General features: G+C 43.4%; 1 pseudogene; it reads left to right on the top strand.

Moving 5' to 3' along the window:
* Positions 1 to 260: 260 nt before the first annotated feature.
* On the top strand, positions 261 to 15086 carry LOC121540008 (annotated as a pseudogene).
* The last annotated feature ends 1334 nt before the right edge of the window (positions 15087 to 16420 follow it).

Raw genomic sequence — 16420 nt, 5'->3', positions numbered from 1 at the left:
CCCAGAACTGTCAGGTCAGTGAATGTGGAACGGCTAATAGAGCCCATCTCTTTAACTGTGTCTGATCACTTGTAAGGTTTTTTTTAGGTCTGTAATGCAGATTGGGTTTAGTTATCGTTAATACTAAACTTTTTAATACATGTTCACCTGAAACTGTAAGTCTATCCTTATTCTTTAGAATAGAAGTTGTTTCAGTCGATTTTGATTTGGTTGATTTCTATGGTCCATTGAACGTTCCAGTACTTCACAGTCCACATCATTTGTGTGGGGATTGCCTGTCTATGCCGTCGCAATGACGAGGACTGTCTGCCTTTGCTTTTGTGTCCTGATCCAAGGTAAGTTTACAGATGTCATTTCTTCTATTTTATGTTTGTGTTGTTTAACTTAACACCTCATAGTTGATCTAGTCTGGTCCCAGATCACTTAACACCTCATAGTTGATCTAGTCTGGTCCCAGATCACTTAACACCTCATAGTTGATCTAGCCTGGTCCCAGATCTGTTTGCCTCTGTGGTTGTTACCATAGGAGTTGGCAAGATGGCACAAACAGAAACACATCTGGAACCAGGCTTGAATTGATCCACACTGAATATTGGTTATTGTCACGTGGGAAGTGTCTGGTTGAATATAATCTTCTCTGCTGGTCTAGGTGCAGACTCAGAGGAGAGGTTGGGATTTTAGATTGTTCTGGATACATTAGGGAATATGGATACAACAGACTATTTGTTTATTTACTGGTTGGAAATAGGATTTTAGATTGTTCTGGAATATGGATACAAGCAGTAGAATCAGATTGAAAAAACATAAAAATACCCCTTATGGAACAGCGGGGACTGTGAAGAGACACACAAAGGCTAGCGCACTACATGCACGTACGTTGAAATAACGTATGGTGGTATTATACATTTTGTATTGTAATAATGTTATATGATGTACTGTTTTATGTGTAATGTAAGTGCCTGAATGTGTTTGGACCCCAGGAAGAGTAGCTGCTGCCTTGTCAGGAGCTAATGGGGATCCCTAATAAATACAAACAGATTATTGGTTTATTTACTGGGTATAGGATGCGTTTCCCTGCCTTTGATACTTTCTATAATATATCTCCTTCCTATATTTACCAGACGCTCTTATCCAGAGCAACTTACAGTTAGTGCACACATTATTTTTTTTATTTTTTTTCATACTGGCCCCCCGTGGGAATCAAACCCACAACCCTGGCGTTGCAAACGCCATGCTCTACCAACTGAGCTACATCCCTGCCGGCCATTCCCTCCCCTACCCTGGACGAATTGTGCGCCGCCCCATGGGTCTCCCGGTCGCGGCCGGCTACGACAGAACCTGGATCTCTAGTGGCACAGCTAGCACTGCGATGCAGTGCCTTAGACCACTGCGCCACCTACTACAGCGGCTTGCGAAAGTATTCACCCACCTTGGCATTTTTCCTATTTTGTTGCCTTACAACCTGGTATTAAAATGTATTTTTGGGGGGTTTGTATCATTTGATTTACACAACATGTTTACCACTTTGAAGATGCAAAATATTTGTTATTGTGAAACAAACAAGAAATAAGACAAAAAAAACAGAACTTGAGCGTGCATAACTATTCACCCCCCCAAAGTCAATACTTTGTAGCGCCACCTTTTCAAATCAAATCAAATTTCATTTGTCACATGCGCCGAATACAACAGGTGTAGACCTTACAGTGAAATGCTTACTTACAAGCCCTTAACCAACAATGCCGTTTTAAGAAAGAATATCAAAAATACCTTTTGCAGCAATTACAGCTGCAAGTCCAATTTGTAAGTCGCTCTGGATAAGAGCGTCTGCTAAATGACGTAAATGTAAATGTAAGTCTCTTGGGGTATGTCTCTATAAGCTTGGCACATCTAGCAAAATTGGCACATCTAGCAAAACACAAGGCAAAATTGCTGCAGCTCCTTCAAGTTGGATGGGTTCCACTGGTGTACAGCAATCTTTAAGTCATACCACAGATTCTCAATTGGATTGAGGTCTGGGCTTTGACTAGGCCATTCCAAGACATTTAAATGTTTCCCCTTACATTTCTTGAGTGTTGCTTTAGCAGTATGCTTAGGGTCATTGTCCTGCTGGAAGGTGAACCTTCGTCCCAGTCTCAAACCTCTGGAAGACTGAAACAGGTTTCCCTCAATAATTTCCCTGTATTTAGCGCCATCCATCATTCCTTCAATACTGACCAGTTTCCCAGTCCCTGCCGATGAAAAACATCATCTGACCAGAGTACCTTCTTCCATATGTTTGGGGAGTCTCCCACATGCCTTTTGGCGAACACCAAACGTGTTTGCTTATTTTTGTCTTTAAGCAATGGCTTTTTTCTGGCCACTTTTCCATAAAGCCCAGCTCTGTGGAGTGTACGACTTAAAGTGGTCCTATGGACAGATACTCTAATCTCCGCTGTGGAGCTTTGCAGCTCCTTCAGGGTTATCTTTGGTCTCTTTGTTGCCTCTCTGATTAATGCCCTCCTTGCCTGTGCCGTGAGTTTTGGGGGGTGGCCCTCTCTTGGCAGGTTTGTTGTGGTGCCATATTCTTTCCATTTTTTAATGATGGATTTAATGGTGCTCCGCGGGATGTTCAAAGTTTCTGATATTTTTTTGTCCCTGACCTGTTTGGAGAGCTCCTTGGTCTGCATGGTGCTTCTTGCTTGGTGGTGCCCCTTGCTTAATGGTGTTGCAGACTCTGGGGCCTTTCAGAACAAGTGTATATGCTGAGATGTACAGATCATGTGACACTTAGATTGCACACAGGTGGACTTTATTTAACTAATTATGTGACTTCTGAAGGAAAGTGGTTGCACCAGATCTTATTTAGGGGCTTCATAGCAAAGGGGGTGAATACATACCCACGCACCACTTTTCCGTTATTTTTTTTTCATACTTTTTTGAAACAAGTAATTTTTTTCATTTCAGTTCACCAATTTGGACTATTTTGTGAATGCCCATTACATTAAATAAAAATAAAAATCCATTTAAATTACAGGTTGTAATGCAACGAAAAACGCCAAGGGGGATGAATACTTTTGCAAGGTACTGTGTATATAGTATATAAGGGCGGCAGGAAGCTGAGTGTTGGACCAGTAACCGAAATGTTGCTAGTTCTATTCCAATTTTGCAATGCGCAAAAAAATATGCCGAAACATTTTTGACTACCGGTCAAAAGTTTGTCACGCCTACTCATTCAAGGGTTTTTCTTTTCTTTTTAAAAATGTGTACATTTTAGAATAATAGTGAAGACATCAAAACTATGAAATACAACACATGGAATCATGTAGTAACCATAAAAGTGTTAAACAAATCAAAATGTTTAATTTTTGAGATTCTTCAAATAGCCACCCTTTGCCTTGATGACAGCTTTGCACACTCTTGGCATAGTGGGACAAGGTGGATATTTGAAGAATCTCAAATATAAAATATATTTTGATTTGTTGAACACTTTTTTTGGTTACTACATGATTCCATATGTGTTATTTCATAGTTTTGATGTCTTCACTATTATTCTAAAATGTAGAAAATAGTAAAAAATAAAGAAAAACCCTTGAATGAGTAGGTGTCCAAACCTTTGACTGGTAGTGTACATCCTCACACCTCGCCTTTCACGGTACCTCTGTTTTACATTAAAACACATTCAGTCAATTCAGGAAGGAAACTGACACTCCAATTCCTCATTGCTTTAGAATATTGTCTTTTATTTCCAGGTGGTCTATGTGCAGACTCCGAGGAGAGGTTGCTGAAGTGGCTACTGAGTAGAGAACACTACAACAAGCTGATACGACCAGCCAGTAACCGGTTTGAACCGGTCACCATCACACTCCAGGTCTCCCTGGCACAACTGATCAGTGTGGTGGGTTTGTTGTATTCGATTGTATTGGATTGGATTCTATTGTACTTTACTGTTTTGTTTTGTAATTGTGTTGTATCAGTGTGGTGAGAGTTCAGTTCTTTCATTTTTGTTGTTTACAGTATATTCAAATTACAAAATGTAATGGAATTCGTAAAAGTTGGATACATATTAAACAATATGTCTTATTTTGTAGCATGAAAGGGAACAAATCATGATCACCAATGTCTGGTTAACACAGGTGAGATTATAGAGGAAAAGAACGATCGTCTGTCCAGAATACATATAGTATATAGTGTAGTGTCATTATTGAACACAACATTATGGTGAAGGTGAGTGATTTACCTCTTGGTACTACTAATAACCATCCTTCTCGCCGTAGAACTGGGTTGATTACAGGCTGTCATGGGAGCCCTCAGACTTTGATGGGATTGACAAGCTCCGCATTCCCTCCCGACATATATGGCTCCCAGATATTGTACTGTACAACAAGTTAGTATCAAACCCTCCAGGAAAAGTATGTGCTTTAAACATGATTGTGTAGTCAATGTTATGATGCTGCTGGGAATACACAGACAGCGAAAGATATTCAACGCTGTTATTCTGAGAGCCTAAAATCTCACTGACGTGTCCTCCCTCCCCTGTAGTGCTGATGGTATCTATGAGGTGACACTCTTCACCAACGCCATCGTCCTGTTCAACGGCACCATCTTCTGGCTCCCTCCAGCTATCTATAAGAGTGCCTGCAAGATCAAGGTCAAACACTTCCCCTTCGACCAGCAGAACTGCACCCTGAAGTTCCGCTCGTGAACCTACGACCACACTGAGGTAATAAATGGAAACGTATTTTTATCCTTGTTATTGTGGTCTTCTGTAGCTCAGTTGGTAGAGCATGGCGCTTGCAACGCCTGGATATTGGGTTCCGATTCCTGGTACCACCCGTACTTAAAATGTACGCTTTGGATAAAAATGTCTGCTAAATGGAATATGTCTATTGAGGCTTATAAATGGTATATCATGCACTGTGGTTGGAGGAAACATGGGAAAGTCATGCTGCTTTAAACGTTGATACACTTGTAGGAGAAAATGCCCTTTGAAAGAATTTGCTGAGATTTATACACTTCCTAGAGAGCTCTTCTTTGATTACACCCATTCAGCATCATTCACACCTGCTTAAGCCTTTACATGCTGACTAGACCCGTGCGCCATCGCGCGCATGTTGATTTTGTCCACCAACACCAGATGCAATCAGGACACGCAGGTTGAAATATAAAAACAAACTCTGAACCAACTATATTCATTTGGGGACAGGTCGAAAAGCATTAAATATTTGTCAATTTAGCTAGCTAGCTTGCTAATTTGTCCTGGGATATAAACATTGGGTTGTTATTTTACCTGAAATGCACAAGGTCCACTACTCCGACAATTAATCCACAGATAAAAGGGTAAACCGAGTTTGTTTCTAGTAATCTCCTCCTTCAGGCTTCTTCTTCTTCTTCTTTGGATTTTATATGGCGGTTGGCTACCAACTTTAAGGTGCATTACCCCCACCAACTGGACTGGAGTGTGTACCTCAGTTCATCTTTCAGTCACGGGTGTCGAATATGCTCCTAAAATATGCTCCTAAAAACCAATGAGGAGATGGGAGAGGCGGGACTTGCAGCGCGTAGAGCGTCACAAATAGAACCAAGTTCTATTTTAGGGCCAGGTGACGCAAACGCGCGCAAGCAGTGTGGGTGCAATGATTGAATAACAGGTGTACATTTATTTTGCGGCGAGCGGTGTGGTCAGCATGTTTTTAGCCCCACCCCACCCACACATCAAATCAAAATAGATTTATTACATACACAGATTAGCAGATGTTAAAGCAGGTGCAGCGAAATGCTTGTGTTTTTACCTCCAGCAGTGCGGTAAATGTCTAACAGTACAATACTAATACACAAATACTACCCCCAAAACAAAAATAAAAAATAAATGAAGAAGAAGAAATTAAGAAATGTCAGAAGGAACAATGTCAGAGGCCGGAATGTAAATACGTGGTGTGTATAGACAGTATGGACAATATGTAAATAGGAAAGGTATGTACAGCTGTAGTTATATAGGATGAGCTACAGTGGGGGAAAAAAGTATTTAGTCAGCCACCAATTGTGCAAGTTCTCCCACTTAAAAAGATGAGAGAGGCCTGTAATTTTCATCATAGGTACACGTCAACTATGAGAGACAAATTGAGAAAAAAAAATCCAGAAAATCACATTGTAGGATTTTTAATGAATTTATTTGCAAATTATGGTGGAAAATAAGTATTTGGTCACCTACAAACAAGCAAGATTTCTGGCTCTCACAGACCTGTAACTTCTTCTTTAAGAGGCTCCTCTGTCCTCCACTCGTTACCGGTATTAATGGCACCTGTTTGAGCTTGTTATCAGTATAAAAGACACCTGTCCACAACCTCAAACAGTCACACTCCAAACTCCACTATGGCCAAGACCAAAGAGCTGTCAAAGGGCACCAGAAACAAAATTGTAGACCTGCACCAGGCTGGGAAGACTGAATCTGCAATAGGTAAGCAGCTTGGTTTGAAGAAATCAACTGTGGGAGCAATTATTAGGAAATGGAAGACATACAAGACCACTGATAATCTCCCTCGATCTGGGGCTCCACGCAAGATCTCACCCCGTGGGGTCAAAATGATCACAAGAACGGTGAGCAAATATCCCAGAACCACACGGGGGGACCTAGTGAATGACCTGCAGAGAGCTGGGACCAAAGTAACAAAGCCTACAATCAGTAACACACTACGCCGCTAGGGACTCAAATCCTGCAGTGCAAGACATTTCCCCCTGCTTAAGCCAGTACATGTCCAGGCCCGTCTGAAGTTTGCTAGAGTGCATTTGGATGATCCAGAAGATCATTGGGAGAATGTCATATGGTCAGATGAAACCAAAATATAACTTTTTGGTAAAAACTCAACTCATCGTGTTTGGAGGACAAAGAATGCTGAGTTGCATCCAAAGAACACCATACCTACTGTGAAGCATGGGGGTGGAAACATCATGCTTTGGGGCTGTTTTTCTGCAAAGGGACCAGGACGACTGATCCGTGTAAAGGAAAGAATGAATGGGGCCATGTATCGTGAGATTTTGAGTGAAAATCTCCTTCCATCAGCAAGGGCATTGAAGATGAAACGTGGCTGGGTCTTTCAGCATGACAATGATCCCAAACACACCGCCTGGGCAACGAAGGAGTGGCTTCGTAAGAAGCATTTCAAGGTCCTGGAGTGGCCTAGCTAGTCTCCAGATCTCAACCCCATAGAAAATCTTTGGAGGGAGTTGAAAGTCCGTGTTGCCCAGCGACAGCCCCAAAACATCACTACTCTAGAGGAGATCTGCATGGAGGAATGGGCCAAAATACCAGCAACAGTGTGTGAAAACCTTGTGAAGACTTACAGAAAACGTTTGACCTGTGTCATTACCAACAAAGGGTATATAACAAAGTATTGAGAAACTTTTGTTATTGACCAAATACTTATTTTCCACCATAATTTGCAAATAAATTCAAAAAAAATCCTACAATGTGATTTTCTGGATTTTTTTTCCTCATTTTGTCTGTCATAGTTGACGTGTACCTATGATGAAAATTACAGGCCTCTCTCATCTTTTTAAGTGGGAGAACATGCACGATTGGTGGCTGACTAAATACTTTTTTTCCCCACTGTATATAGGATGGGTCTGAAATTATTGACACCCTTGATAAAGATGAGCAATAATGACTGTATATAATAAATAGTGTATAAATATATGATTTAAATCTATTATATGCTTCAAAAAATGGGGAAATTATATTATTTTATACTAATACAATTGCTCAGAGAAAGTGATTTTGTTTAACAAGTAATACTTTTTTTCAAAAAAATGTAGGGGTCACAACAGACACCCCTAAAGATTCTTATAAATAAAGTAGTCAAAAGTTTAGTATTTGGTTCCATATTCTTAGCACTCAATGACTACATCAAGCTTCTGACTACAAACTTGTTGGATGCATTTGCTGTTAGTTTTTGGTTGTGTTTCAGATTATTTTGTACCCAGTATAAAGAATGGTAAATAATAATAATAATAATAATGTATTTTTCTATATTTTTTGTTGTTGTATTTTGCCCCCAATGGGCTCGGGAGAGGCGAAGGCGGAGTCATGCGTCCTCCGAAACATGACCCGCCTAACCGCGCTCCTTAACACCCGCCAGTTTAACCCGGAAGCCAGTCGCACCAATGTGTTGGAGGAATCACTGTTCAACTGGCAACCGGGGTCAGCCTGCAGGCACCCGGCTCGACACAAGGAGATGCTAAAGCCAGGTAAAGCCTCCCCCCCGGCCAAACCCTTCCCTCAATCTTGGTTTCGTCAGACCAGAGAATCTTGTTTCTCATGGTCTGAGAGCCTTCAGGTGCCTTTTGGCAAACTCCAAGCAGGCTGTCATGTGCCTTTTACTGAGGAGTGGCTTCCGTCTGGCCAATCTACCATAAAGGCCTGATTGGTGGAGTGCTGCAGAGATGGTTGTCCTTCTGGAAGGTTCTCCCATCTCCACAGAGGAACTCTGGAGCTCTGTCAGAGTGACCATCGGGTTCTTGGTCACCTCCCTGACCAAGGCCCTTCTCCCCAGATTGCTCAGTTTGGCCGGGCAGCCAGCTCTAGGAAGAGTCTTGGTGGTTCCATACTTTTTCCATTTAAGAATGATGGAGGCCACTGTGTTCTTGGGGACCTTCAATGCAGCAGACGTCTCTTATGACTGAAAAGAGCTTCTGGATATCAGAACAGCAATTACTCACTTCGAACTGGATGAAGATGTTTTCTTTAATGAGTCCGACGCGAAGGATAAATAATAATAATAATATGCCATTTAGCAGACGCTTTTATCCAAAGCGACTTACAGTCATGCGTGCATACATTTTTTTTTTTTGTGTATGGGTGGTCCCGGGGATCGAACCCACTACCTTGGCGTTACAAGCGCCGTGCTCTACCAGCTGAGCTACAGGATATACTGCTTCTCCGAGACCCTGTCAATCGCGTGAAGAAAATACGGAAATACAGGGGGCGGAGATCGGGGTGCCTTGTGAGAATTCGTTGGCGAGTGGGTAACCTGCCTCTACCATCCGTTCTATTGGCCAACATGCAATCACTGGAAAATAAACTGGAAGATCTCGCTCGAGACTATCATACCAAAGGGACATTAAAAACTGAGTCGTGGCTGAATGATGACATGGATAATATACAGTTGGCTGGGTTTTCCGTGCATCAGCAGGACAGAACAGCTACGTCTGGTAAGACGAGGGGTGGGGGGTGTGTGTGTCTATTTGTCAATAACAGCTGTTGCGCGATGTCTAATATTAAAGAGGTCTCGAGGTATTGCTCGCCTGAGGTAGAGTACCTCATGATAAACTGTAGACCACGCTATCTACCAAGAGAGTTTTCATCTATATTTTTCATAGCCATCTATTTCCCACCACAAACCGATGCTGGCACTAAGACCGCACTCAACAAGCTGTATAAGGCAATAAGCAAACAAGAAAATGCTCATCCAGAAGCGGTGCTCCTAGTGGCCGGGGACTTTAATGCAGGCAAACTGTTTTACCTCATTTCTTCCAGCATGTCACATGTGCAACCAGAGGAGAAAAGAAACTAGACCACCTTTACTCCACACACAGAGACACATACAAAGCTCTCCCTCGCCCTCCATTTGGCAAATCAGACCATAATTCTATCCTCCTGATTCCTGCTTACAAGCAAAAACTACAGCAGGAAGTACCAGTGACTCGCTCAATACAGAAGTGGTCAGATGACGCTGATGCTACACTACAGGACTATTTTGCTAGCACAGACTGGAATATGTTCCGGGATTCATTCAATGGCATTGAGGAGTATGCCACCTCAGTCACCAGCTTCATCAATAAGTGCATCGACGACGTTGTCTCCACAGTGACCGTACGTACCCCAACCAGAGGCCATGGATTACAGGCAACATCTGCACCGAGCTAAAGGCTAGAGCTGCCGCTTTCAAGGACCGGGAAACTAATCCGGACGCTTATAAGAAATCCCGCTATGCCCTCAGACGAACCATCAAACAGGCAAAGGGTCAATACAGGACTAAGATTGAATCCTACTACACCGGCTCTGATGCTCGTCGGATGTGGCAGTGCTTGCAAACTATTACGGAATACAAAGGGAAACCCAGCCGCGAGCTGCCCAGTGACACAAGCCTACAAGACGGGCTAAATGTGTGATCACACTCTCCGTAACCGATGTGACCTTTAAACAGGTCAACATTCGCAAGGCCGCAGGGCCAGATGGATTGCCAGGACGTGTACTCAGAGCATGTGCGGACCAACTGACAAGTGTCTTCACTGACATTTTCAACCTCTCCCTGAGCGAGTCTGTAATACCTACATGTTTCAAGCAGACCACCATAGTCCCTGTGCCCAAGAAAGCGAAGGAAACCTGCCTAAATGACTACCGCCCCGTAGCACTCTCGTCGGTAGCCATGAAGTGCTTTGAAAGGCTGGTCATGGCTCACATCAACACCATCATCCCGGAAACCGTAGACCAACTCCAATTCGCATACCGCCCCAACAGATCCACAGACGACGCAATCTCAATCGCACTCCACACTGCCCTTTCCCACCTGGACAAAAGGAACACCTATGTGAGAATGCTATTCATTGACTACAGCTCAGCGTTCAACACCATAGTGCCCATAAAGCTCATCACTAAGCTAAGTACCCTGGGACTAAACACCTCCCTCCGCAACTGGATCCTGGACTTCCTGACGGTCCGCCCCTAGGTGGTAAGGGTAGGCAACAACACATCGGGGGCCCTCAGTCATGCATGCTTAGTCCCCTCCTGTACTCCCTGTTCACCCACGACTGCATGGCCAAGCACGACTCCAACACCATCATTAAGTTTGCTGACGACACAACAGTGGTAGGTCAGAGTCAACAACCTCTCCCTCAACGTGAGCAAGACAAAGGAGATGATCGTGAACTACAGGAAAAGGAGGCCCTCAGGAGACTGAAAAGATTTGGCAATGGGTCCCCAGATCCTCAAAAAGTTATACAGCTGCACCCCATCGATAGCATCCTGACCGGTTGCATCACTGCCTGGTATGGCAACTGCTCGGCATCCGACCGTAAGTCACTACAGAGGGTAGTGCGTACGGCCCAGTACATCACTGGGGCCAAGCTTCCTGCCATCCAGGACCTATATACTAGGCGGTGTCAGAGGAAGGCCCAGAGAATTGTCAAGTCATAGACTGTTCTCTCTGCTACCGCACGGCAAGCGGTAACAGAGGGCCAAGTCTAGGTCCAAAAGGCTCCTTAACAGCTTCTACCCTCAAGCCATAAGACTGCTGAACAATTAATCAAATGGCCACCCGCTGTTTATTATCAATGCATAGTCACTTTACCCCTACCTACATGTACAAATTACCTCGACTAACCTGTACCCCCGCACATTGACTCGGTACCGTTACCCCCTGTATATAGCCTCGGTATTGTTATTTTATTGTGTTACTTTTTATTTTATTTTATATTTTATTTAGTAAATATTTTCTTAACTCTATTTCTTGAACTGCATTGCTGGTTAAGGGCTTGTAATTAAGCATTTCACTGTAAGGTCTACACCTGTTGTATTCGGCGCATGTGACAAATACAATTTGATTTGATCCCATACAAATTTGTAATTAAGGCGCACGAATGTTCACATGTTCAAGAAGCCATTTCTGCCCCAAATGTTTTATAATAATTGTTTATAATAATAGCTTTTTCAGACGGCTCTACTGTGAAATAGGAACTGTCGTCAAACGCCTTAGATCCTGTAACCGGTTCCGTGTGTGTGTGTATGCATTGTTGTTTCAGACTCGATCAGATTTATATGTATTTTAATTGTCAAATCTAAATCCAATCAAATCAGGTGGATCTGGTCCTCAGGACAGGTGTGGCCAGTATGGATGACTTCACACCCAGTGGAGAGTGGGACATCTTGGCTTTACCCGGGCGGCGTACTATCTCCGGCTCAGAGCCCATCTACGTGGATGTGACCTACGACTTCCTGATCAAGAGGAATGAATATACAGTGCCATTTTATCTTATTCTTCAAATGTTTGCAATATCTTTGTTTTGTAACTTTGTCTTTTAGCATAAGATGTTATTCATTTTACGATCAAGGACCACTTTGGAAATGCTTGTTTTCATTCATGCTTTCATGTGCTATCATCTGGGATCATAGGCTACACATCTTGTTGATGTATTATTTGTTACCCAAAATAAGATTCAATTAAATTCTGCTCAATTCAATGTATTCCCAGGAAGCCGTTGTTCTACACAATCAACCTGATCATCCCCTGTGTCCTCATCACGTCTCTGGCTGTGTTGGTCTTCTACCTGCCCAGTGACTGTGGAGAGAAGATCAGTCTGTGTGTCTCTGTACTGTTGGCCCTCACTGTCTTCCTGCTGCTGATATCTAAGATAGTACCACCAACCTCGCTGGACGTGCCCCTGATCGGTGAGCTCTGTACCAGGGCCAGTATTAACAAAGAGTACTGATCGAGTAGGAGTGCTGATCTGGAATCAGTTTGACCTTTTAGATCATAATGAATAAGATTATATTGCCAGGGGGGGACCTGATCCTAGATCAGCACTCCTACTTTGAGACGCTTTGTGCACACAGGCCCTGATATTCACCATGGTGCTGGTGACTGTGTGTGAAAGCTGATCCAAGTTAAACAATTTAAAAGGCAATGCTACCAAATACTAATTGAGTGTATGTAAACTTCTGACCCACTGGGAATGCGATGAAATAAATAAAAGCTGAAATAAATCATTCTCTCTACTATTATTCTGACATTTCACATTCTTAAAATAAAGTGGTGATCCTAACAGACCTATGACAGGGAATCTTTACTAGGATTAAATGTCAGGAATTGTGAAAAACTGAGTTTAACTGTAGCTAAGGTGTATGTAAACTTCCGACTTCAACTGTATAAGCTTAGTGTTAAGTAGGGGTTAAAGTTCAACATTTTTTTATTAGAAAAACAACATCGTATAACAACATTATTAAATGAGATGCTTCTTCACTCTCCCCTCTCTCTGATCTGATCAGGTAAATACCTGATGTTCACCATGGTTCTCGTTACCTTCTCTATCATCACCAGTGTGTGTGTTCTGAACGTCCATCACCGTTCCCCCAGCACACACGCCATGCTCCCCTGGGTTAAAGTTATGTTCCTGGTCTGGCTTCCTGCCCTGCTGTGCATGAGGCACCCCCAGAACCACTCAGCCAGCCAGCGGCTCCGTCAGAGGAGGCAGCAGTCCCGGGGGACCCAGAAGACCGAGGAGGCTAGCCCAGGGATGGATAACCCTGAGGGGGTTTTACCCGACACTGGCATGGTCTCCTCCACCTCTCCTTCCTCCAGCTCCAGCATCTCCTCATCGCCATTCTTCCCATCTACTGGGTACCACAACCTCAGAAAAAGGTAATAATATACTATTTATATAATGTACCATTGTTTTTATTTAATTCTTTCATATTATTGTGGTTAGGTGATCACCAGAAGATGTAATCAACAGACTATGAATTTACTGTAATGTACATACATTTTCTTGAAAATGTGTCAAACCCGTAACGGATGGTTCACTAAGGGTACCTTGACATGTAAGGAAAAAATTGTATAACTCACTAATTTATTTTATTTATTCACTCATTCAGGAGTGTGGGGACACCAGAGGGGTTGCTGCCCATGGAGCAGCTGTACGCTCAGCCGCGGCGTGGCAGCTCCAGCTCTGACATCAGTCACAGTCCCGACCTACAGGAAGCTGTGGACGGCGTGCGATACGTCGCTAACTACATGGCTGGAGACGACGACAACGAGACTGTGAGTCTTATTTGAATTGTTGTTTTTGTTTGCTGCAACCAAAAAAAATGGGGTTACCACGTCGTAAATGCAAAAAAATCTGAACACAATAAGATTTGATGGTCAGAATGTAAAAAAAATGGTAAGAGAGAAAAGGCTACTTTTCTGTCCAACATAACTACTGAAATCTGTCTCTTTCTGTTGCGTTCTTCTGTCCAGCTGGAGATTGACCTTCAATGCTCTTCAGCCCAGTCTTTTGTTTGATGTGTAATGTAAATGCCTTAATGTGTTTGGACCCCAGGAAGAGTAGCTGCTGCCTTGGCAGGAACTAATGGGGATCCATAATAAACCCCAGGAAGAGTAGCTGCTGCCTTGGCAGCACCTAATGGGGATCCATAATAAATACAAATACCTGTGGGCGGAGCTACAGCTCTGATATTGATGAACTAATATTATTAAACTTTCTGCTGCAGCATTTTGTACAGTTGATCATTCTCTCTCTTTTTCACATGATGTGTTATGGATGGTTGGATGGATGAATGGATGAGTGGATGGATGAGTGGATGGATGAGTGTCTAACCATGCTTCTTTACTCCCCAACATTTTAGCCTCTCTTTCTAGACTGTTCTCTCTCCTTTTCTGACCCTGTGTTCTCCAGGTGATTGAGGACTGGAAGTACGTGGCGATGGTATTGGATCGGATGTTCCTGTGGATCTTTGCAATAGGCTGTATAGCCGGTACTGTGGGACTCTTCCTCCAACCCTTCTTCCAGCACCAGGCCATTCCCATTCAGCAGCTCAGCAGCCCCACCGCACCAAGGGACCTCATCTGAAGGATTCAACCACTTTACAAAACAAAATACAAAAGTTATTTTATTCCATTGTTTGAAAAATAATTATCCATGTAAACAAATAATGTATAGCTTTAAAAATATGGTTCAAAAGACGGGATCTTCCTCCAACCTGTCTTTCAATATCAGGCGGTTCCTCTTCAGCGACCCAGCCGTCCCACCTCGCCTCGTGAAATGATCTGAAGGACTTTACTGAATGAAACAGACGATCCGGGATTTCTGACAACATTATATGGGGGGAGTCAATAGCTCAAGGAAGAGTGTGTGTGGTTCAGTTGTGATAGAGCAGTGTCTGACTGCTGTAGGCTGAGGAAGAATGCTTTGAATTGACCGTGTTCGGTAAAGAGATATTTTGTGATGGACAAACTTTGAATTAACAACATGTAACATTATGCATGTTCCCTAAACTAGAATTGACAACATCTAACATTATGCATGTCCCTAAACTGAATGTCACATTAAACTGAGAAAATCTGTGAAGTGTGCTGCCACCCTCTACCAATGGTATGAATCTAAAGTGAGGTAGTAAAGTATGCTACTAAACAAAAGAACCGTTAGCGGGTTGTGATCTCTCTCTCTCCATTTATCCTCTGTGCTCAATTGCCTTGTGGTGAAAACAAAACATTACATCACCACAGGTCCAATTAATTACATTTACATTTTAGTCATTTAGCAGACGCTCTTATCCAGAGCGACTTACAGTTAGTGAGTGCATACATGATTTATTTATTTTTCATACTGGCCCCCCGTGGGAAACGAACCCACAACCCTGGCGTTGCAAACGCCATGCTCTACCAACTGAGCTACATCCCTGCCGGCCTCTATTGCACTCCACACTGCCCTTTCCCACCTGGACAAGAGGAACACCTACGTGAGAATGCTATTCATTAACTACAGCTCAGCGTTCAACACCATAGTGCCCTCAAAGCTCATCACTAAGCTAAGGACCCTGGGACTAAACACCTCCCTCTGCAACTGGATCCTGGACTTCCTGACGGACCGCCCCCAGGTGGTAAGGGTAGGTAACAACACATCTGCCACGCTGATCCTCAACACGGGGGCCCCTCAGGGGTGCGTGCTCAGTCCCCTCCTGGACTCCCTGTTCACCCATGACTGCATGGCCAGGCATGACTCCAACACCATCATTAAGTTTGCCGACGACACAACAGTGGTAGGCCTGATCACCGACAACGATGAGACAGCCTATAGGGAGGAGGTCAGAGACCTAGCTGTAAGGTGCCAGGATAACAACCTCTCCCTCAATGTGATCAAGACAAAGGAGATGATTGTGGACTGAGCACGCCCCCATTCTCATCAACAGGGCTGTAGTGGAACAGGTTGAGAGCTTCAAGTTCCTTGGGGTCCACATCACCAACAAACTATCATGGTCCAAACACACCAAGACAGTCTTGAAGAGGGCATGACAAAGCCTATTCCCCATCAGGAGACTGAAAAGATTTGGCATGGGTCCTCAGATCCTCAAAAAGTTCTACAGCTGCACCTTTGAGAGCATCCTGACCAGTTGCATCACCGCCTGGTATGGCAACTGCTCGGCCTCCGACCACAAGGCACTACAGAGGGTAGTGCGTACGGCCCAGAACATCACTGGGGCCAAGCTTCCTGCCATCCAGGACCTCTATACCAGGCGGTGTCAGAGGAAGGCCCTAAAAATGATCAGACTCCAGCCACACTAGTCATAGACTGTTCTCTGTACATATTACCAAGCTACCTAGGTGCAAGCCATCATCGTTGCATGAACTCAGATCAATACATGCATATTTTATTTTTATTTTATGTGAACCTT

The sequence above is a fragment of the Coregonus clupeaformis genome, chromosome 26 (assembly GCF_020615455.1).
Source record: "Coregonus clupeaformis isolate EN_2021a chromosome 26, ASM2061545v1, whole genome shotgun sequence".
Taxonomy (NCBI): domain Eukaryota; kingdom Metazoa; phylum Chordata; class Actinopteri; order Salmoniformes; family Salmonidae; genus Coregonus; species Coregonus clupeaformis.
This window is presented reverse-complemented; position numbering and strand designations above follow the sequence as displayed.